A 23694-nucleotide genomic window follows, 5' to 3' on the forward strand; every position below is an offset into this window, starting at 1 on the left:
GTGGTTTTTGGTTACAAATATACCCTTATTAGTCTGGACCACTTTTATTTATTTGCAAATGTTATACCTAGCAATCACATATATTTTTTTAGAAATTTCAGGGGCAATAGATATTTACTGAGAGAAAAGATATTTTAAGTCATTTTAAAAATACAATTATACTAGCAGGACTATGTAGTACACTGTATTTGGATGAATAAATAATACACCAACTTTTATTCATAATTCTGTGGCCTGACCAGCATCTGGTGGCTTAATTAGCTGCTCTTGGCACTGTCCAGGCAAATAAAGAAATAGATAAAGCCTTTCTCGATAAATATTCCAAATATTCAAGCATTCCTGAAATTCAGACATTCTGAAGAGAATGTGAAAAGTGGAAAATACAAGTACAATATATTTAACAATGGTCTTTTTTGAGAATTGTTTCACAAGAGGATTTAGTAAAAGTAGAAGTCTTTTATTAATAATAAAAAAAGGCTAAAGATGATTCTCCAATGAGTGCTTACTATAAAGTCTTTCATGCATCTCATAAAATTTGTTTCACATCACACAACGTCCAAAACACATGTATTTTTGAGTGGAAGATAAGTTTTCAGGTTCTCTTCATTCTAATATTTTGGAATAAAATGAAGGAGGAGGAAGAAACCTGAAAACGTCTTTCTTTCTTTTTTTTAGAAGAGGTGAGCAATTTTTTTATTTTAACTATAGTTGATTTACAATATTGTGTTAGTTTCAAGAGTACAGCTTCAGATTCTTTTCCATTATAGGTTGTTATAAGATACTGACTATAGTTCCCTGTACTATACAGTAAATCCTCCTTGTTCATCTACTTTAAATATAGTGGTATGTATCTGTTAGTCCCATGCTTCTAATCTATCCCTCCCTTTCCTGTTTATTCTCTGGTAAGCATAAATTTGTTTTCTATGTCTGTGAGTCTGTTTCTGCTCTGTAAATAAGTTCACGTGTATCCTTTTTTTAGATTCCGCATATAAGTGGTATCATATAATATTTGTCTTTCTCTGACTTACTTCACTCAGTATGATAATCTCTGAAAACGTCTTTTATAAGTGAAAACGTTTTAAGGCCAAGGCCATCCATGCATTTTAAAGCAATTTATTTAGATGATGCCACACTGGAAATTTTGTATTAAAAATAGTGGTCAGCAAATATAGATCCTTCTTTTAAAAAGCAAGGTGACTGCTGATTCTGCAACGGTAGAAATTCTTAACAAAAGATGTCTAATATCCTTCCTATCTTAAGTCTCATGATTTTTACGGACATCTCAGATATTCTTAATCGACATCACCACCCTTTTTGCCTATGGAAACATCCCCCCCCCCAGCTGGGAATTACCATCTTCAAATATCTCCAAAGGGTAGACTTCTAAAAAGAGAAGTAAGAAATCTTCATCACAAAAGGACACAGAAGAAAATAAATCACTTCCTAGAGCCAGGAAGGCACTTTTTCCTATTCCTGCCTGCCTCCTTCCCTCATCGAAATTATTTGCACAGTTGACGTGAGCCAGGTAGTTGGGGGTCCACTCCTTGCAGAATGTTACTAGGCTTTCATAAAGGGCAGATTGTTACTGCCTTCTCCACTCCTTTCAGCCAACAATAAAACTCCAACCATCTTTAATAAATGTGGGTGATTGCAGGAGCAAATATACAGGCTGGGTCTGGATGGGCTTGGGAATGACTTCTCCTGACCCCGTCTGGTTAACCCCATTCATCTGCTCCCGGTGCAGTCCTGGGTGCCTGTTGCACTCCAGGCCCTGTGATGGGTGTGGAGACAGTGTTGTGTGGGGCACCTCTTAGCTTCTGAAGCTCTTGCGTGTGCGGTGGTAGACAAGGATCGCAGGGCAGAGAGTGACAACAGAGCATGCAGTGGGCTCTCCAAGAGGAGGATGTGGGAAACTCAAAGAAAGACGCAGTGAGAGCAGCTAATGCTGCTTGGAGGAGGTGAAAAACAGAACCAGATGATATTGAGCTTCTGACATCCCGTCTTTCTTTTACAGGTGTTCTCATGCGGCCCCCTCCAACCGGCGCACTCCTCCCATGCAGCCACTGACCACTTGCAAACCTAGTTTTGGCTCTGGCTGGCCCAGCGGACGGCGGCTCCAGCACTTACCTCGGGGAAATGTCCACGCTGCCCCCAGCCCTGCACCTCCCAAGCCCCGGGCGCGTCTCCTTGCAGCGCACAGAATAGAGCGCAGCGCACCGCTCCGCCCGCAGCGAAGCGGCGAGTGCCGCCGAACGGGTGACCGAGGGGGACCTCAGGGACCGTGGAAGGGACGAGAGGTAGCGCGGGAAGCCTCAGGCTTCTGGTGTCCCGCAGACGGGCGGCAGCTCCCAACTCTTCCTCGCAGCTATATAAACGCTTCTCCCCGCCCCGGGCCGACCCTTCTCCGCCCCGGCGGCCCCGGCCCAGGGCTCGTCCCCCGGGAAGGGGGCGCAGCCGCGGGGAAGTGATGGAAGTGGGTTGGGGGGGTTCCTGAGGCTGTAACTGCACCGCGGAGCTTCCTCCTTACGGGGAAGCTTGACCCTTGACTCAGCACCCAGGAGGAAACTGAGGGCGGGGAAATTGAGGCGTTCGCTGCGCGCCTTCTTTGTGCCCAACCGACGGTCAGGGCGCGCGCTCTGAGGCGTAGTAAAGATTGCAGTTCAGCTCCTATCTTTGGAACTGCTGTCACTTGGCGGCTCTGTCTGTGTTCTGGGATCTTCTTGCAAGGGAGCTCGAGGGGTCCCCACTTGGAATTCAGGGTCCAAGGAGAGTATTCTTTATTCTATTGTCCACTGACCTTTCCTCGATGACTGTCCATTCATTTGTCTATTCATTTATTGGTTTCACAAGTAGTTGAGCACCTAGTGTGTGCTATTATTAAGTGCTAGGGATGCAAAACCAAGTCAGGCTCTCAGCTAGAAATCTCGTTGGGGAGACAGAAGTGGAGACTGGAAACAGGGTGGTAATTGCTGGACGAGGTAAGCGTGGCCATGAGAACAGAGAATCTTCAAACTTGGAAGGCCAAAAGAAGCTTCCCTGGGTAAATTAAGCCCAAACTGAAATCTGCAGTGTAAGATACGCATAAAAGCGGGGAAAAGAGGGTCCCAAATGGAACAGCAGCTGCAGACTGGGAAGACAGAGGCAGTCTGTCTCCAGGAGAACTATGAGCATTTGTTTTTAAAATTTGCTACTTACTGTCATCATAAATAAAGAAGAAAAATTTTAAAGGCAAACAAACTGGTTTGTAGGTGGTAGAATTGGAATTGAATGCAGGCAGTCCACCCCAGGAGGATGCTTTTATAGGATGGAATGTCAACTTGGCAAATGACAAGTTCAAAACAGAGATGGTTCCCATTGGGGATTCCTCTAGAACCTGGGACATAACCAAGACCATCACCAACTGTAATTTTGTCCAGGTCATTAGTTTTAGTTTCTTCCCCAGTGAAATGTAAACGATAAAACCTCTTTCTCATGCTCCTCATTGAGCATTCATGTTCTGGTTCACAGGCTTGGCAGAGCAGCAGCAAGACAGGTGGCTTCAGAACAGTGACTCTTCTCTGGGTCCCTTGGCTTTGGTTCAAGGGAGACTGGGATAACATTAGAAACTCCCTCCCCTAAAGCAAACATTGGAACATCTCAAATTACTATTGCTTTTACCTAAAATGATGAAAATTAAGTAAACTTTTCATATCCTTATATCACATTGATATTAGTAAAATTACACTTCAAACGCAAGTCTAGTTTTCTCATCCCGGGGTCATTGCTGAAAGAGGCAGGTATTGTTCTGCTAGCATGGCTTCTAGCCAATTGTCAGTTCATCCGAAGCTAGTTGTAAAAGTATGCCATACATACAAACAATACCCATTTTTACTATAGCTCCATAGGAAATACCAATCTGATAGAATGGCTCCTAGGGTTTATTAGAAAGCTTATGAACAAAAGACAATAGATCATTTGGTCATTTTTGCCAGAGGTTGTAACCAGTGATCATGTCAGTTCAATAATGTAAAGACTTGATAGTACTGCCTGAACAACAAGCCAAGACCCCCAACATATTGTTTGGGGATATCTCGAAATACTCTGTCTTATGTCCTGGTTGTATGTATGTCCAAACTAATTTTCACTACTGGATCAAACTTTGATCAACATCCAAAGAATGAGACTTCCTCTCACTTAGAGTAGAGCAAAAAGGTAAAGAAAGAAGAAAAGTCCTTGGATCTTATAAATGCAGGTGGTTGCCTAAAATGACCCCAGTTTTTCCCACTGTGCAACTCTTGATTTTGGAACCAGAGAAATGATGGGCAAGTAGCCAGTGTTCTTTGCTTTATTTCCAGAGCATTTTTAGGAACATCTGTAACTTAAGTGGAAGTGTGGGTGGCATATGTGCTTGAATGAGTTTTTGGAGCCAAAAACTGGTCATGACTTTCCTTAGAAGATATGGGAAACCCTTAAGCTAACCTAAACACATGAGCAGTACACCATGACAGTGCTGGAACGTTGGGAGTCTTGTTGATTCCTAGTCAGCCTTTGGGAAAAAAGTCAACAACTTTCCCATGAGCCTAGGAAGATCCATGTTAAATGTCTCCAGATCTCAATGCAGCTAGACTTGCACAGCTCAAATCCCCAAGTTACTAAAGTTGCCTTCTATTTGATCTTCCAAAATCCAGTTTTCTGGGAGTTCCTGATTTGGTGCAGTGGAAATGAATCTGAGTAGCATCCATGAGGACATGGTTTTGGACCCTGGCCTCGCTCAGTGGGTTAAGGATCCGGTGTTGCTGTGAGCTGTGGTGTAGTCCAGAAGCTGTAGATCCTATTCAACCCCTAGCCTGGGAACTTTTATATGCTGCACCTGTGCACTGCCCCCCCTCACAAAAAAAATCCAATCTTCTCCTTCACTACTCCATCCCACCCAATTATTCTGACAGAGGGATCTTTCAGTTATTCTGTGGAGAGTTCCCCACAGCCTGCAGAGCAGAACCCAGACTTAAGGCTCTTTATCTCTCTTCCTAGTCACTAACTGCGAGCTCCATTGCTTTCATAATGACTCACATTACTTGATCTCATGCTGCTTTCATGTTTCCTTACCATTGTCAAAGTTCTTTCTTCTACATTTATTGATTCATTAATTCGGCAAAATATATATTGAATACTTACCTGGGTCAGGCACTGTGAAGCATTAGACTCATTCTTGTAATGATAATCTGTACTTTTCATTATAAATTAAAACAATATACTTAATTCAGGCATCTTGGTTTATGAGGATCTATTTATTATTTATCAAACATGTTTTAAGTAACTACTATGTGGTAGATACTATATTAGACACCAGGATGCAATCAGCCATGGTTTCCACACTTAGGACTTCAGAGCCTAGTAGTGGAGATGGATAAGTAGGCTAATTGTCAATGTAATAGGGGTCTGTATGCACTGGTTACTACAGGAAAGATTCTGGAAAGATGGTGATACTTGGGATAAACCTGGACCTGGGGTTGAAGGAGGAAGGGTAAGAGAGAATCATGTGTGAACACATGGAAGTCGATTTTGGCTGGACAGTGGTATGAAGTTAGGATGGAGAAGTAGGTGAGGCAGGTGATGGGCCAGATGTGGGTGAGTGAGAGAAGGAACCTAGGATAGCTCTCAGGTTTCTGGCTTGCAACTGTGTGGGGCCAACACCGTTTACTGAGATGATGAGGAGGGGATGGGATGAAATAATTCTACTCTTGACATTTTGAGTGTGAGATGCTTGGGAGCTGTCTAAGTGGTAGTGTTCAGTGGTCAGATGCATATAGGCCAGATATATATAGGTCTGGAATTTAGATGTGAGATCTCAGTTGGAAATAAGGATTTAGGTTCATCATAAAATTGGCACTTGAAGGGATGAGCAGAAGAAAAGATTGTTTGTGACAGTGAAATGTTGCTGAAGCATCAGATCCAGGTGAGCTTAAAGTTGTTAAGATTCTAAGACTCTTTAGGACAAGGTGACTAGTTGTGGAAGAATGGCCGGGAAGATAAGAGGTAACCAGAGAGGAGCCCTGGAAGCCAAGGAAGGACAGATGTTTAGGGAGAGATTCTTGGATGGTACCAGGGGTCGGAGAGAGGTTGGGAAGGATAAGGCTTGGGAGCATCTCTGGCGTTTGGGAACACATGGAGCCCCGTGACTGCTGCCATAGCAAGGGGGAGGGGAGGTCAGAAGTTGGTGGCCCATAGAGTGAACGGGAGATGAAAGCGTTGCAGAAGAATTCACTCTTTCAAGAAATATGATGGAGAAACAAGAGTTAGGGCAGCAACTTCACTAAGGCCTAGTATTGAAGGGGTATTCATCTTGTTAGTGGCTTTTCTCATGGCTTTTCTCTCTTGGAGAAAAGTGGAGTTTTGTGTCCATCAAATAGACCAGGAATGGGACCATATTACAGGAGTTCTGAGTCCATAATTTTCAAGGTTTTCTACCTTCTTTTTCCAAAAGGAAATCTAAGAATAAGGACACACTAAATAGGCTTACAACAGTCAGGAAATGGTGTGAATTCTCAAGCAGTACAGTAAGACCCCAAGCAGGGGGGCGAATTTGTGTCTATCATCACTGACAATTGGCCCTTGTCTCCCACCCATTCTGATTCTCAGACAAGGCAGAATCAGGTTCTTATGGTAGGGATTAGAGGGAGGGAGAAGCCAATTAGGAAATGACTCTTATGTGGCCAGCAGGGAAATCTCCAGTTACACGGTCAGTTCCAAACAGTATAAATTTCCCTGTCTTTACTTTTGTGCCCTCTGAGACCACATAAGATGACTGGAAACATTGGTTTTTATTAACCTTGCAATAGTGCAACCCTGAATTTTACGCAATTGACTTTAAGACACAACTTACCCTGTCATGGCAGGTGTTAACTGGTATGATTACTTATTTAGGGTGTGAATTGAACCTGTCAAAGGGAGATTTTTTTTTTCATGCCCTGAGGTTTTGATTCAGCTCTGAAGTCAGAGCAGAGGAAACCTCTCCCCTCATTCAGTCAAGTAAATGCTTAGAAGCTGGAGGCATCAAGCCAGATTCTCTCACTGTTTGATTTACTCCTCTGGTATGAGTCTATGAGAGGTCATTTCACTCCTATTGTCCATTAGGGTAGAATTAGGATTCAGCAGATATTTTCTAAATCATCTCTTCAATATGCAATGGTATGTACTTCATCTTTAAAGGAAACCATGATGAGGTAAAATTTCTCTCATCTTCCTTAAGAAAACTCTATAGCTTCTTTAATCAAGCCAAACCATAATTCTCCAAGAATGGCAATGGAGGAGCAGCTGGGCTTTGTGAATCTGATTGCTGATCCCAAGATTTATCTTGTTTATGGCGACTTTCCCTCAAGGATGTTGATCATGGCCAAGTACTTCCCCTTAACCCTTTGGAACAGGAAGAGGGCAAATTGATTTCTGGATCACATTCAAGAAAGACGTACATAGCCCTACATGACTGTCAAAAGACCCAGGAGAATAACGGAGAATAATAATAATGACATCATTGAGTAGTCAACCCCATTGAGGAAGGTAGGGATTTTTATAGATGAGGAAACAGTCACAGAGAGGCAAGGTGGCTGTCCAGGCGTACTTATGTAACTACCATTGTTGAAACCAAGATTGGAACTCAGGAAATGAACCAGGAAGTGAATTTGGGGGCAATATACAAATAACCAAGCAACCAGACATATGAAGTGTGGGTAGTAGATTATGTTTCCATAGATGGTTGCAGCCATGCCTGTCATGTTTCTGTCTCTGCAATTTGAGTGAACACCACTGCACTCTCTCCTCTGTGCTGGCATGAAAACTGTCCTGTTTGCCCCTCTTCCTTCCACTCAAAAGCAGTCCCTTGAGACAGGACACATGTGCAAGGTGTTCATTTGGGAAGTGATCCTTGGAAACAGTGCTCAGGGAATGAGATAGGAAAGAGAAGGCCACCAGCGAAGGGAGCGTTGTCAAGGCCACCACCAGTGAAGGGAGCATTGTCAAGGCCACCACCAGTGAAGGGAGCGTTGTCAAGCAAGTGACCCTGTGGCTCAGTCCCACTGGGGATACTGGGAAACCCACAGAACATGCTTGGGTATTTATCCGCTGGATCCTTGTTGTCATTGGCTGAGAGATGATTTCACAAGGGTTAAATCTCTGGCATTTTTTGGTCACTTTTGGGAAATAGGCAGAGCAGCCTTTAGTGTACAAGATTGAATGGGGAGAGGGGAGGGAAAAATCTTGACAGCATCTACTAGAGAGAACTTTTTAGTCTGTGTGCCTGGATCAGCATGTGACCTCCCAGAACAGCAACAGCAAAGAAAATTAGGACATTACTCAATGGAAACAGAAGGAAACTCCTCTTGAGACTGTGTGCAGGCCCCCATTAGTTCTGTTCCTTTTCTCTTGGAGTCTTTGCCTGCCTCAAACTGTTTTCCCACATGGCTTCCTTCTGCCCCACCAGTCCTCTGGTACACAAGGGAGGTGGGTGAATGTCTTTCTGTCCACATAGGGCTATTTTAGAAGGACTTATACATCTATTTGAGGAACACTATATGGAGGAAATGCCCCCTCACTGTTTAGAGAGGTGTGTCATGTGGTTTGTGCAACAAGTTTCTTGTTCGTGGTTGTTAACTTGAACTGCTAAGTTTAATGGAAATTTATTGAAAAAGCAAAAATCAGAAGCTAGTCAAGAATGTAATTTTCCCTAAATGTCCATCACTAGATGAATGGATAAAGAGATGTGGTACATATATATACAATGGAATATTACTCAGTCATAAAAAAGAATGAAATAACTCCATTTGCAGCAATATGGACAGGCTTAGAGATTATTTCACTAAGTGAAGTGATAAAAACACCATATTATATCACTTACATATAGAATCTAAAATTAAATTAGATTCTACTTATATGTGAAATCTGAAACTATTATGCATAGAATGGATAAACAACAAGGTCCTACTGTATAGCACAGGGAACTATAGCCAATAACCTGTGATAAATCATAATGGAAAATAACATGAAAATGAATGTATGTACATATGTATAACTGAAACATTTTGCTGTACAACAGAAATTAACAAAAGATTGCAAATCAGTTATTCCTCAGTAAAATAAATTTTTTTAACAAACAAAAATAATGCAATTTTCCTTTATCTGAAAGAATTATTCTCTTTGGTCACATCTAAAATAATTTCATATTTTGCCTAAATGCTCAACTCAAATGACTAAATTTCTCCAAATTGGAAATGATGTAAAAGCTTTGAGAAAGTATGAAGGCATTCAGGCACTCATTACCTGAATGGCTTCATATGTATGTATTTTGTTTTCACAAAGAGGTGAATTTATCTATCAGAATGCGTTTTCCAAAGGTTTTAATTTCTGAATTGAAAATGTCGATAATTTTATTCTACTTAAAATAGATGATTCTGAGGTCCTAGATTTTGTGAGCAAATCTCTCAGGAAGATACTTGATCTGTTTGGAGGCAAGTTTGCTTCATTTGAACTTCCTAACTTCTGTTTATCTTTCAGTTTAAGCTAAGGAAGGTTGTGTTTTTATATGGTGGTCACAAATGTTGAATGTTCCAAGGCTATAGTTTCAGTTCAATAATAATGAGATTTAAGACAGATGTTGAATGGGTAAGAAGGGTCACTTCTCCATCGGCAAGTGTGTCATTTAATCAATATTTAGGGAAACATAAGACAGTAGGTATAACATGTGACCTGATATAGGCCATCAGACTGTGTGGGATAGCCACGTCCCCACTCTCCATTCACACTCATTGTGCAATTATTTCAGAGGCATGTGAAGAGGAATGCAGAATTTGGAGGGAAGCTTGTTGTGGCAGGGCTCAGATAAATTTTACTAAAATTTTATCTTCGATTTTTTATGCTGTTAGAGGTGAACACCCTACTTTTGCTCAGCCAGAAGAAATGGTGTTGTTTAACCTGCCTGAATGAAAACCTCATTTTAGACTTCTGGAGAAGCAGCCAATCTCAGTAGCAAAAATAAATAAGTCAGGATTTTTGAAAGAGTATGATTCATCCATTTAAGAAAAATTAACCATGGTATTTTGGCAGAAATTTTGAGGTTTTTAGTGTAAAGTATATAGCTATTCTATGTTTTCTAGCAGTTTTAATTTTTCTATTGAAGTATAGTTGAATTAGAATTAATTTTTTCTGTACAGGAAACTGTATACATATATACAATTACACATACAAACACACGCACATATCTTTATCATATCCTTTTCCATTATGTTTTATCTCAGGATACTGAATATAGTTTCCTGTGCTAGACAGTAGGATTTTGTTGTTTTTCCATTCTCTGTATAGTAGAATCTCAAACTCCCACTCTATCCCTCCCTGATTCCCACCCCTTCTTGGCCACCACAAGTCTGTTCAGTATTTCTGTGAGTCTGTTTCTGTTGGATTCCACATATAAATGATATGGAATATGTGATACAGAATATGTGAATATCACATATAAGTGATAATACATGATATTTGTCTTTTTCTGACTTCATTTAGTATGATAATCTCTAGGTCTATCCATATTGCTGCAAATGGCATTTTTCTTCTTTTTTATGACTGAGTAATATTCCATTGTATATATATGTACCACATCTTCTTTATTGATTCCTCTGTCAATGGACATTTCCAATCTTGGCTATTGTGAATAGTGCTGCTATGAACATAAGGGTGCATGTATTCTTTGGAATTATACTTATTCCCAGGAGTGGGATTGCTGGATCACATGGTAATTTTATTTTCACCATTTTTCTAAAAGTTTTTTAATACTCTAATACTTTATAATAGGCTGGAATCAGATCCAGAAGGACAATTAATAATTTGAGAGCTGCAATGAAATTTGTTATAGAAGCAATAGCAATTGACATTACTGCAACTCTGATTTTTCTATAAGAAAGATTAAATAAATATATATTAATATCTGTTTTTAGTTTTTTTCAGAAAAGCTCTTTAAAGGACTAATTTGAATTTTCCTCTCAAAGTCTCACAAAAAAACTCCTTCTCATGTATTGATATTTCCATTCCAAGGTCACTTGTATTGGGCTTTGTTGTATTAAACTTTGGATGTGGTATTCTTCTCTCACTGTGCTCCCCCAAAACTTTGAAGATTTAGATGTATTGTGATTAGTTACCCATCCTCTGGGGTCCTTGGCATAGAGTTACACATATTCCTACACACAATCCATGTAGAGATTCAGTTTGCAGAGGCTGCAGTTTCTGGGGGCAAAATCAAAATTACTCTGTACAGTAGTTACAAGAGTGAGGAGAAGAAATAGTTATGGCCATATATAAAATACCAATTTTCCTAAAGAAAATGCAAAAGTATCCAAAATGCAAAGATTTATTTCCTATGGCTTAAACTTGGGGTTTATCTGGTCAATATTTCACCAAGAGCAGAGCCTCAGAAACCTCTCTCCTCTTAATTACAACTCTGAGAACAGAGCAGAACCAGTGAGTGCAACTCCCTGCTATACACACACTGTGACCTCCCATTATTAACTGATCCTTTCAAGTTAAAATTTGGAAGGTGAGGAGGAAATGATACAGGTATATATTTATTCATGCTGAAAGTGTGGACTCCCATGAATTCTAAGCTGGGAGTAATTCTCTTCTTGGGAAAGAATTCTAAGACCTGTTCCTTCATTTATCAGTTCTAAAGTTCAGAGAGTTTCTATCACTTTTGCTACTGAGGGGATACTTTGTAAAGGTGGTAAAATTCATAGTTCCTACTGTAACTTTTTGAGGAGTGGATAATTTAATAGAGGAGAACATGAATTATCAAGCAGAAGTATATATCATGGTATTATTTCCCGTCTTCCAGGAATGAAGTTTTTCTATACTTGTTCTCACAGTCACAGATAATAAACTTAAAAAAAAAAACCTTCAAAATTGTCTAGTCCAATCTCTTCCTTTTCCACCAGAAGTAATGGTGGTGCAGGGAGGGCAAGCAAGGTCACACAGCAGTTGTTGGCATAGATAAGCCCCAAACTACTGTTACCCTGATCTTTTCTCTAATCTACTGCTTCCTCACCTCCAGAAATGCCTGTGTCCATGCCTAAGCCTGGTTTTGCAGTCTCCAATCAATCCTATGGGCCTCTATTGTCCTTCCTGTGTGTTCCTCTTGACTTAACATATTCAGAGTTATTTTTTCTTTTCTTTTCTTTTCTCTCTCTTTTTTTTTTTTTTTTTTTTTTTTTTTTTTTTTTTTTTTTTTGTCTTTTTGCCATTCTTGGGCCACTCCCGTGGCATCTGGAGGTTCCCAGGCTAGGGGTTGAATCAGACCTGTAGCCACCAGCCTATACCAGAGCCACAGCAATGCAGGATCCGAGCCGAGTCTGAAACCTACACCGCAGCTCATGGCAACGCCAGATCGTTAACCCACTGAGCACGGCCGGGGATCACCCCTGCAACCTCATGGTTCCTAGTCGGATTCATTAATCACTGAGCCATGATGGGATCTCCCAGAGTTATTTTCTGTTCCTTGCAATGAAAGAACATTCATCTATACACTTTTACTCACAAAATAATGCCATCTGTATTACAGCAGTAACATGAAATTTCACTTATTAAACTGGTCAAGATTTTCTGAAATGATGGTACTCCCCAGTTTTGTTAAGGTTTAGGAAAAATGACTCTGCTCATAATGGCTGGCGGGAGCATAAATTGGTAAAATCCTTCTGGAAGGCAAGGCAATATATACAAAAAAAACTTACAATATGCATATACCTTTATTGAGTCATGTAAAAATTCTGTATAAAGACTTAGCTGCTAGGATATTTGTTAAAGTGTTGCTTATAATTGGGAAAAATTAGAAATAATACACAAAACTGGGGTGACAATATAAATGTATCATCTAAAAGGGGACACTTATGAGAATGAAAGAGAGCACTATCAAAATTATGCCAAGATAAGAGGCATAAACTAAGCCTGTTTCAGGCAAATCAGGATGGTCATAGTGACCTTATATATAATCAATGATCAGAGGATAGAACCATAAGTGTACTTTACCTCCAAACAACAGAATTCAGGCAAGCTACTAAAAGTGAAAGTATATTAAAATTGTATAGTTATTAATCTTTTTCTTGAAATTTGTTTCACTCCACTGACTCATTTTTGTCTTTTTTGTACCTATTTAAAAATTATATGGCTTCATAGTATGTTTCAATATATGGTAAAGCAAATCATCCAATACTAGTTTTTAAAGCAATTCTTCCACATGGAATTTATAACAATTTTCTCAAATTCCTTGCCAACTCTCCCTAAAATTAAAAATTATATTATATTTTGGGAAGAAATGACATTTTAACATATTTTGTCGTTTAAGTATATAGAATGTTTACTTTTGCTTTCTTTCATATTGCTCAGTAGAATTTTATTTTATTTTTTAATATAATGTTTTTTATTTTTTTCATTATAGCTGGTTTACTCTGTTCTGTCAATTTTCTACTGTACAGCATGGTGACCCAGTTATACATACATGTACAGATTCTTTTTTCTCACATTATCATGCTCCATAGTTTTCTGTACTTCTTGTTAAATTTATGCCTCGGTACTTTATATTGTTGTCATTATTATAAATGTTCTCCCCTCATTATTGCCATAAACATTTATAGCTTTTTTGTACGTCTTTGTAACTAATCATTCTACTGAACATTTTTCCAATTTAGTAGCATTTTATTATGTTTTTCTTGTGTTTTCTAGATAGATAACCACATCATCTGAAAATAATAACAGTGTTGCTTTTTCCTTTCCCATTTTGTTTTATTGTCCAATTGTATATTTTAGTGTTCCTTGAATGGAGTTTAATAATAGTGACATTTTTATGTGGCACTGCCAAACATTGCAGGAGAGCAGTCCTATTCGCCCATGCTGCTTGTGTGGCCCAACAGAATCAGGGTCACATGTAGCCTACACAGGTAATGACTCTTGAGTGATAGACTCAGGTGACCAAAGTGGATTGCATTTCTGGGCCCTATAGATATGAAACAATTAAAATGACAATTTGAGAGACAACCAAAAAATAGGACAAGGTTAAATGATAAGGTTCATCTCCTACACAGAGCCACTCCTTCAAGAAAGGAGAGATGGATGTTTGCATAATACATAGAAACAAATTCAGAGAGTTAAGCAAAAAGAGGAAACAAAGAAACATGTTCCTAATAAAGAAATAAGATTAAAAACCCAGGAAAAACCTTAATGAAATGAGGAAAAGCAGTTCAACTACTAAAGAGTTCAAAATCGTCATGAAAATCCACACCTGACTCAAGAGGAGAATGAATTGAACACAGTCTTCAATAAGAGACAGAAAATATAAGAATGTATCAAACAGAAGTAACGGAACTGAAGAATACAGTAACAAAACTGAAAATTCATGAGAAGGATTCAATAGCAGACTGGATGAAGTAGAAGAATAAATCAGTAACCTGAAAGACAGGGTAGTGGAAATAACCCAAATAGAACAACAAAAAGAAAAAAGAATTTTAAAAATGATGATGGCTAAGGGGCCTGTGGGAAAACATCAAATGTACTCATTTGCTTTATAGGGGTCCCAGAAGGGGAAGAGAATGAGAAAGGGGCAGAACAGGTATTTGAAGAAATAATGATTGCAAACCACACTAACCTGGGAAAGAAAACACATCCAGATCCAGGAAGAACAGAGAGTCCTGAACAAGATAAACTCAAAGAGATCCACACCAAGACACATTACAAATAAAATGTTAAAATTTAAAGAAAAGGAAAGAATATCAAAAGCAGAAAGAAAAAAAGAACTAGTTACATACAAGGGAACACCCATAAGAATATCAGCTGATTTTTCAGTAGAAGCATTCCAGGTCAGAAGGGAGCGGCACATATATTAGAAGTTCTCAAAGAAAAAAACTTGCTGCAATACCTGGCAAAATTTTCACTCAGAATTGAAGGAGTGATAGAGTTTTCAAAAGCTAAAGGAGTTTATTACCACTAAGCCATACTTACAAGAAATGTTGAAAAGACTTCTTCAAGCTCAAAAGGAAAGTCCTTAAATAGAAATAAGAATTTATATGAAAGAAAAACTCACTAGTATTGGTAAATAAATAGTAAAGGCAGAGGATTAACCATTTACAAAACTAGTATGAAGGTTAAAAAATGAAGATAGAATTAACTATAAGTACAATAATAAATAGGTACAATAGTAAACAGTTAAATACAATAAATAATATTGAAGGAATACACAATATAAAAAGGTGTTAAATATGACTCAGAGACATAAAATATGGGAAGGAGAGTAAAAATGTAGTGCTTTTAGAAAGCATTAAAACTGAAGTTTACATATATATGTAAACAGATATGTTATTGTATGTGAACCTTATAGTAACTACCAAGCAAATACCTATAACAGATATATAAAAATATATGAGAAAGGAATTTAAATATAACACTAAAGAAAGTCATCAAATCACAAGGGAAGAGGAGAAGAAAAAGAAACCACAAAACAACCCAGAAAACAACAAACAAAAGAGCAATAAGTACACACCTATCAAATGTAAAGGGACTAAGTTTTCCAATTAAAAGACATAGGGTGTTTGAATGAATCCAAAATCAAAACTCATCTATATGTTGCCTACAAGACACTCACTTATATCCCATGCAAATGGAAACAAAAAGAGAGTTGGTGTAGCAATATTTATACTAGATAAAATAGACTTTGAAAAAAAAGACTAACAAAAGACAAAGAAGGGCATTATATAATGATAAACGGGTCAATCCAACAAGAGGATGTAACATTTGTAAATATTTATTCACCTAACATAAGAGCACATACATATATATAAAGCAAATATTAATGGAACTAAATGAAGAAATTAATAGCAATGTAGTAATAGTAGGGGACTTTAATATCCCACTTACATCAATGCATAGATCATCCAGACAGAAAATTAATAAAGAAAAATTGATCTTAAATGATTCATTAGGCAAGATGGACTTAATAGATATCTATAAAACATTCCATCCAAAAGAAACAACATATACATTCCTCTCAAATGTACATCGAACATTCTCCAGGATAAAGCAAATGCTAGGCAAGCCTCAATGAATTTACGGAAATTGAAATTACATCAAACATCTTTTCCAACTACAATGGTATGAAACTAGAAATCAGTTGTAAGAAGAAAAGCAAAAATTAAAATCACCTGGAGACTCAACAACATTCTACTAAACAACAAATGGGTCATTAAGAAATCAAAAGGTAAATAAAATGAGAATGGAAAACAACATTCTAAAACCTATAGGATGCAACAAAAGTAGTTCTAAGAGGGAAGTTCATAACAATACCTCAAGAGACAAATCTCAAATAATTTAACGTACACCTAAAAAACCTGGAAAAAGAACAAATGAAGCCCAAAGTTGAATAATAGAGATCAGTGAAAATAAAGGAAATAGAGACTGTAAAAAAACATACTTTCAGTCAGACTCATCAAGAAAAAAATGGGGTCTGGAGTTCCTGTCGTGGCTTAGCGGTTAACAAATCCAACTAGCATCCATAAGGAGGCAGGTTTGATCTCCGGCCTCACTCAGTGGGTTAAGGATCAGCATTGCCCTGAGCTGTGGTGTGGGTCACAGACACAGCTCGGATCTGACATTGCTGTGGCTCTGGTATAGGCTGGCAGCTGCCCCACTTGGACCCCTAGCCTGGGAACCTCCATATACCTCAGGTGCGGCCCTAATAAGACAAAAAAAGGAAAAAAATGAGCTCCAAATAAATAACATTAAAAATGAAAGAGAAGAAATTTCCTTCCTTCTGCTGGCTTTAGGGGTTTTTTTTTGTTTTTCTTTTTCTAATTCACTACAATTACAACTGATACCACATAAATATAAAGAATCATAAGAGACTACTATGAACAGTTGTATATGACAACAAACTAGACAACCTAGAAGAAACAGATAAATTCCTAGAAACACGCAGTTAACTTTCTCTGTCTCTATGAAATTAAGTGAAAGAGTACCCTTTCCTGGTCTTGAAGTCATGTCCTTTTGTGGGAGCATCCCTAAACAGTCTGTGTGCGCCCCATGGCTTTGGAGGGAATGTTGATTTGAAATGAGCATCTTCCCTTGGGGTGTGCTGGCAGCCACTGCCTTGGTGAGAGGTAGGGCTGGAGCTGGAGGGAATCCAGGGCCAGGTGCAATCCCCTTACATTCAGTGGCTGTCCTTGGTCTATCAGGGGTGGTTGGGCACAAGGGGCTGCAGCAGGAGCCCTGAGGGAGTTAGGCTTCTCCCTGGTGTGATGGCAGTCTTTGCCTTGGCTTGGGGCATGACTGTGGCTTGAGAGCTTGGGGCTGCAATTTTGTGATGCTGTCACTTTTTACCCCAGTGTGCAAACCTTAAGAGAATGGGTTGTGGTGAAAGAGGTTGGTGCCACAGCACTGAGTTGTCCCGGCCCCCTCCCAAGTGTGCATAGGGACAGGCACTCTGAAAGTGGTGGGCTCCACCCTGAAGCTAGTCTCTCTCCCTCCTGGCTGCCTCCACCCTGGTCAGAGGCAGAGCTGGGGGCCCAGCTGTCTCTGTTTCCTCCGAATTTGCACACTCTTGTTGGCCGTAGTAACCTCCACCTTAGTGGGGAGCAGTGATGGAGCAAAAGGGGCTGGATCAAGAGTCCTGCACAAGCTGGGGGCTGGTTGGGGTGGTCTTGGCAGGCCAGCCAAAGCTCAAGGCAATTTTCAATCTGCTGTCTCCATGCTGTGAGTCAGCAAGTCTGAGCAAGTGATCTTCAAGAGTAGAGTCTAGGTTTCTTAGAGCCCTCCGGTTAACCCCACTGATTTCCAAACCAACTATGAGGGCAAGCCTTCCTGACATTGAACCCCTGGCCTTAGGTCCTGAAGTGGCTTAAATCCCTTGTTCCCCAGACAGGTTCTGAGAACCTATGATATCCCCCCTCCTCTTCTGGGTACCCTGCTAAGGGTACAGCTCCCATTTTTCCTCTCTTCCTACCAAACTCTATGTGGACTTTTCTTTACAGCTTTGGTTGTAGAGGAGCCATTCTGCCAGTTCCCAGGTTAATCTCAGTGAGAGTCTCTCTTTATGGAGTTGTAGTTTTGATGTGTTTGCAAAGGGAGGTGAGCCCAGCTTACTTCTACATTGCCATCTTGGTCTCCTCTTGTGTGTGTTTTGATTGCTCCACTGACTGGCTATTTCTCCATCTTTCTTCTTGGGCCTCCTGATTCCCTGAGGCAAAATAATATTGAACTTAGGCCAATTAATAACCCCACACTGGCCCATAAGTGCTCAAGTGAAAGGAAATGTTGAATGTCCCTCACTTTAAATCAATAGCTAAAAGTGATTAAGCTTGGTTTGGAAGGCATGTGGAAAGCCAAGATAGGCTGAAACCTAGGCCCTTTGTGCCAAAAAATTAGCCAAGATGTGAAGGCAAAGGAAAAGTTCTTGAAAGAAATTAAAATTTCTGCTCCAATGAACACACCAATGATAAGAAAGTGAAACAGCCTTACCGCTGATAAGGAGAAAATCTGAGTGGTCTGGATGGATCAAACCAGCCACAACATCCCCTTAAATCAAAGTTTAATCCAGAGCAATGCCCTAACTCTCTTCAATTCTATCAAGGCTGAGAGAGGTGAGGAAGTTTCAGAAGAAAAGTCTGAAACTAGCAGAGGTTGGTTCATGAGGTTTAAGGAAAGAAGCAGTGTCCATGATATAAAAATGCCAGGTGAAGTAGCAAATGCTGGTATTGAAGCCATGCAAGTCATCCAGAAGATCCTGTTAAGAGAACTCACGAAGGTGGCACTAAACAACAGATATTCAAAGTAGATGAAACAGCCTCCTATTGGAAGAAGATGCCAGCTAGTACTTTCAGAGCTAGAGAGAAGCCAATGCCTGGCTTCAAACTTCACAGGACAGGCTGACTTTCTTGCTAGGGTTTAACACAGCTGATGACTTTATGTTGAAGTCAATGATCATTTACCATTCTGAAAATCCTAGGGCCCTTAAGAATTATGCTAAATCTACCCTGCCTGTCCTCCATAAATGGAATAACAAATTTGGATGATAGAACATCTGTTTACAGCATAGATTACTGAATATTTTAATTCCACTGTTGAGACCCACTCTACAGAAAAAAAGATTTCTTTCAAAGAACAACATCTCATTGACAAAGCACCTGGTAATTCAAGAGCTCTGAGGGAGATGGACAATGAGATTCATGTTGTTTCTGTACTCGCTAACACATGATCCATTCTGTAGCCCATAGATCAAAGAGTAATTTTAGCTTTTTTTTTTTTTTTTGTCTTTTTAGGGCCGCACCTGCAGCATATGGAGGTACCCAGGCTAAGGGTCAAATCGGAGCTGTAGCCGCTGGCCTACGCCAGAGCGACAGCAATGCAGGATCTGAGCCACATCTGCAACCTACACTGCAGCTCACAGCAACACTGAATCCTTAACCACTGAGTGAGGCCAGGGATGGAACCCGCAACCTCATGATTCCTAGTCGGATTCGTTTTCACTGCGCCATGACAGGAACTCTGACTTTCAAGTTTTATTATTTAAGAAACACATTTTGCAAGGCTATAGCTTCCATAGATATGATGGATCTTGGAAAAGAAAATTGAAAACCCTTAGGAAAGCATTCACAATTCTAGATGCCATGAAGGATATTCATGATTCATGGGAAGAAGTCAAGTATCAACATTATCAATTTGAATTCCAATCCTCATAGATGACTTTGAGATGTTCAAGGCTTCCATGGAAGAAGTAACCAAAGATATGGTGGAAATAGCAAGAGGACTAGTATTAGAAGTGGAGTCTGAAGATGTAACTGAATTTCTGTCATCCCACAAAGAGGAGTTTCTTCTTATGGGTGAGCAAAGACAGTAGTTGCTTGAGATGGAACCTGCTCCTGGTGAATATGATGTAAATATTGTTGAAATGACAACAAAGAATATAGAGTATTATACTTGGTTGATAAAGCAGTGGTAGGGTTTTAGAGAACTGACCCCAATTATGAAAGAAGTTCTGTGTGTAAAATGCTATCAGAAATGAATCCGACTAGGAACCATGAGGTTGTGGGTTCAATCCCTGGGCTTGCTCAGTGGGTTAAGGGTCTGGCATTGCTGTGAGCTGTGGTGTTGGTCGCAGACGCAACCCAGATATGGCATTGCTGTAGCTGTGGTGTAGGTTGGTGGCCACAGCTCCAATTCAACCCCTAGCCTTGGAACTTCCATATGCCATGGGTATGGCCCTAAAAAGACCAAAAAAAAAAAAAAAAAAAAAAAAAAGAACAGAGAGAGAGAAATGGCCATATCACCCCAACCTTCAGTACCACTACTTTGATGAGTTAGCAGCCATCAACATAGAGGCAAGACCTTCTATGACTTGCTGAAGACTCAGGCTATGGTTAGAATGTTTTAGCAAAAAGGTATTATTAAATTAAGGTATGTATTTTTTTAGACAAAATGTCATTGCATGCTTAGGCTACAGCATAGTGTGAACATAAATTTTTTTGTTTGCTTTCAATTTTCTAATTTTTTAACTTTTTATCTAATTAAAAAAAAAATAAATTTAAATGCACTGGAAAACCAAAAAAATTGTGTGACTCATTTTATTGATGCTTTCATTTTATTGTGTTAGTTTGGCACAAACCCACAATATCCCTGAGGTGTGACTGTACCTCTGTCGTAAGTACAGTCTTGAAATTGAGTAGTGTCAATCATCCAGCTTTGTTCTTCAATACTGTGTTGTTGACTATTTTGGCTCTTTTGCCTCTCTGCATAAACTTTAAAGTCGCTTTGTCAGTATCTGCAAAATAACCATTGAGATTTTTATTTGGATTGTGCTGAACCTATAGATAAAGTTAGGAAGAACTGATATGATACTGTCATGGGGGATGATCATCTGTGACGTGTCCACAACCCTATCCTTGTCCCTACGCCTATATCTATATACTCATCCTTCCATATTTGTCCTGTCCAATGCAATCACCACCAACTACATGTGGCTTTCAAGCCCTTGAGATGAGGCTAGTTAGAAAGAGAAACTGAATTTTTAATTTCATTTAACTACTTTAAATTTAAATTTAATAAAATCTTATGTCTAATTCAGGTATCAGAAATCTTTAAACTGATTTGAAACATCTTGGGTATTTCTATCTACTTTTAAAAATTAAGACTATTTTTTGGGGCAGTTTCAGATTCACAGCCAATTTAAAATGATGATATAAAGATTTCCGATTTGCCCCTGCCTCTTGCATAGCCTCTCCCATTATCAGCATCCCTTCACTAGATGACATATTTATCACCAATTGATGAAGCTACACTGACACATCATAATCACCCCAAATCCATAGTTTACATTATGGTTCGTTTTTTTTAAAGTTTTACTTAACTCTAGTTAATTTAGAAGGTTGTGGTAAATTCTGCTGTACAGCAAAATGACCCAGTCATACATATACACATATCCATTCTCTCTCAAGTTCTTTCCCCCCATAGATTATCACAGAATACTGAGTAGAGTTCTCTGTATTATACAGCAGATCCACATACCTCAATGTGCATATGCTAATCCCAAACCCCGAGTCCATCCCCTTACCCTGCTACCTGTCCCCTTCAGTAACCATAAGTTTTTCAAAAAGTCTCTGAGTCTGTTTCCGCTCTGCCAATAAGTTGATTTATGTACTGTTTTTTTCTTAGATTTTACATATAGGTGATATGTTTGTCTTTCACTGTCTAACTTCACTTAGTATGATAATTTCTAGGTCCTTGCATGTTGTTTTAAATGGCATTATTTCATTATTTTTATGGATGAGTAATAAATATTCCATTGCATATATGTACCACATCTTTTTTATCCATTATTTTGTTAATAGATCTTTAGGTTATTTCCATGTCTTTGATATTGTAAATACTGCTGCAGTGAACATTGGGGTGCATGTATCTTTTCAAATTATGATTTTTTTGGAGTTCCCATTGTGACTCAGTGGAAACAAATCTGACTAGTAAACATGAGGTTGCAGGTTCAATCCCTGGCCTCACTCAATGGGTTAAGGATACGGCAGTGCAGTGAGCTGCGGTATGGGTGGCAGATGTGGCTCAGATCCTGCGTTGCTGTGGTTTTGGTGTAGGCCAACAGCTGTAGCTCCAATTCGACCCCCAGCCTTGGGGACCTCCAGATGCCATGGGTGTGGCCCTAAAAAAGCAAAAACAAACAAACAAAAAAAAAGGTTTTTTTTTCTGGATGGATGACATGGTAGTTCTATTTTTAGTTTTTTGAGAAACTTCCATACTGTTTTCCATGGTGGTTGCACCAATTTACATTCCCACCAACAGTGTAATAGGGTTCCCTTTTCTTCACACCCTCTCCAGCATTTAATATTTTTGTAGACTTTTTTGATGATGGCCATTCTGGCTGGTGTAAGATGGTACCTCATAGTAGTTTAGATTTGCACTTCTCCAATAATTAGTGATGTTGAGCATCTTTTCATGTGTTTTTTGGCCATCCTTATATCTTCTTTAGAGAAATGTCTATTTAGATCTTCTGTCCATTTTTTTATTGGGTTGTTTGTATTATTCTACATATTGACCTGCAGGAGGTGTTTGTATATTTTGGAGATTAATCCCTTGTCAGTTGCTTCATTTGTAAATATTTTCTACCATTCTGTAGGTTGTCTTTTTGTTTTGTTTGTGGTTTTCTTTGCTGTGCAAAAACCATTTGTTTATTTTTGTTTTTATTGTCATTACTCTAGGAGGTGAATCTGAGAAGATATTGCTGCAATTTATGTCAGTGATTATTCGACCTATGTTTTCCTTTAAAAGTTTTATAGTATCCAGTCTTACATTTATGTTCATTCTTAATATTGTACATTCCATAGGTTTTGACAAATACATAATGTGTATGCATCATTTTGGTGTTATACAAAGTATTTTTCCTTCCCTAAAAATCCTCTGTGCTCCATCTGTTCATCCCTCCTCAACTCAGTCTACTTTCATTAACTTTAAATATTATGACATTTAAATGTAGATTAAATAATTTTGATGAAAATTTAGCATCCTAATTGAGATAATCTTTAACTGTAATGGTGTGTGAAATATGTTTATGGAATCTTCTATAATGGGCATATTATTTTTATAATCAGAAAAATATTAGTTCAAAAAGAAGAAAAAGAGCAAGTTCCTGTCATGGCTCAGATGAAATGAATCTTACTAGCATCCATGAAGATGCAGGTTTGATCCCTGGCCTCAGTAGGTTAAGGATCTGGCATTGCCATGAGCTGTGGTGTGCCGAGAGCAGCTCAGCAGGATGGGGCTGAAGAACGGGTGCTGTGAAATTTAAGGAAAAAGTTAACATAAAACAAGACACAGAGACATTTACCTTAAGTAAAAGTGGGAACTGGGGGACTCAAGGTCTCAGGGACCAAGAGCACCGCCTCAAGAAACCACACTGCTTTTATTGTGCTCTTGAGGATTATGTCAAGTGAGGAGGGGGCTGTAGGTGGAGATATAGGGTTTTTTTTATTATTTTATAAGTTCTTTTATTATTTTAACAGTCACATAGCTGGTAGATGGTTAAGTTTTTACTCTGACCTTTAGGCATTTAACTATCATTAGCATTTGAGTAAGCTTGGCGTTAGCTCTCCATGCATAGCATTTCAGACAATCTTCACTGTGCTTCTGCAAACAGCATGCCTATTTGTA

The 23694-nt window shown here is 39.1% G+C and overlaps 1 protein-coding gene and 1 pseudogene across 1 annotated transcript in view; one reads left to right on the forward strand and one right to left on the reverse strand.

Annotated features, from left to right (window-relative positions):
- COL6A6 (collagen type VI alpha 6 chain) overlaps positions 1-2550 on the reverse strand; it is a 168494-nt gene extending 165944 nt beyond the window's left edge. The window contains 1 exon segment of the mRNA XM_021071331.1: positions 2128-2550. The gene's annotated coding sequence lies outside the window, so the exon portion shown is untranslated.
- On the forward strand, positions 7276-21123 carry LOC110256549 (annotated as a pseudogene).

The sequence above is a fragment of the Sus scrofa genome, chromosome 13, assembly GCF_000003025.6.
Source record: "Sus scrofa isolate TJ Tabasco breed Duroc chromosome 13, Sscrofa11.1, whole genome shotgun sequence".
Taxonomy (NCBI): Eukaryota; Metazoa; Chordata; class Mammalia; order Artiodactyla; family Suidae; genus Sus; species Sus scrofa.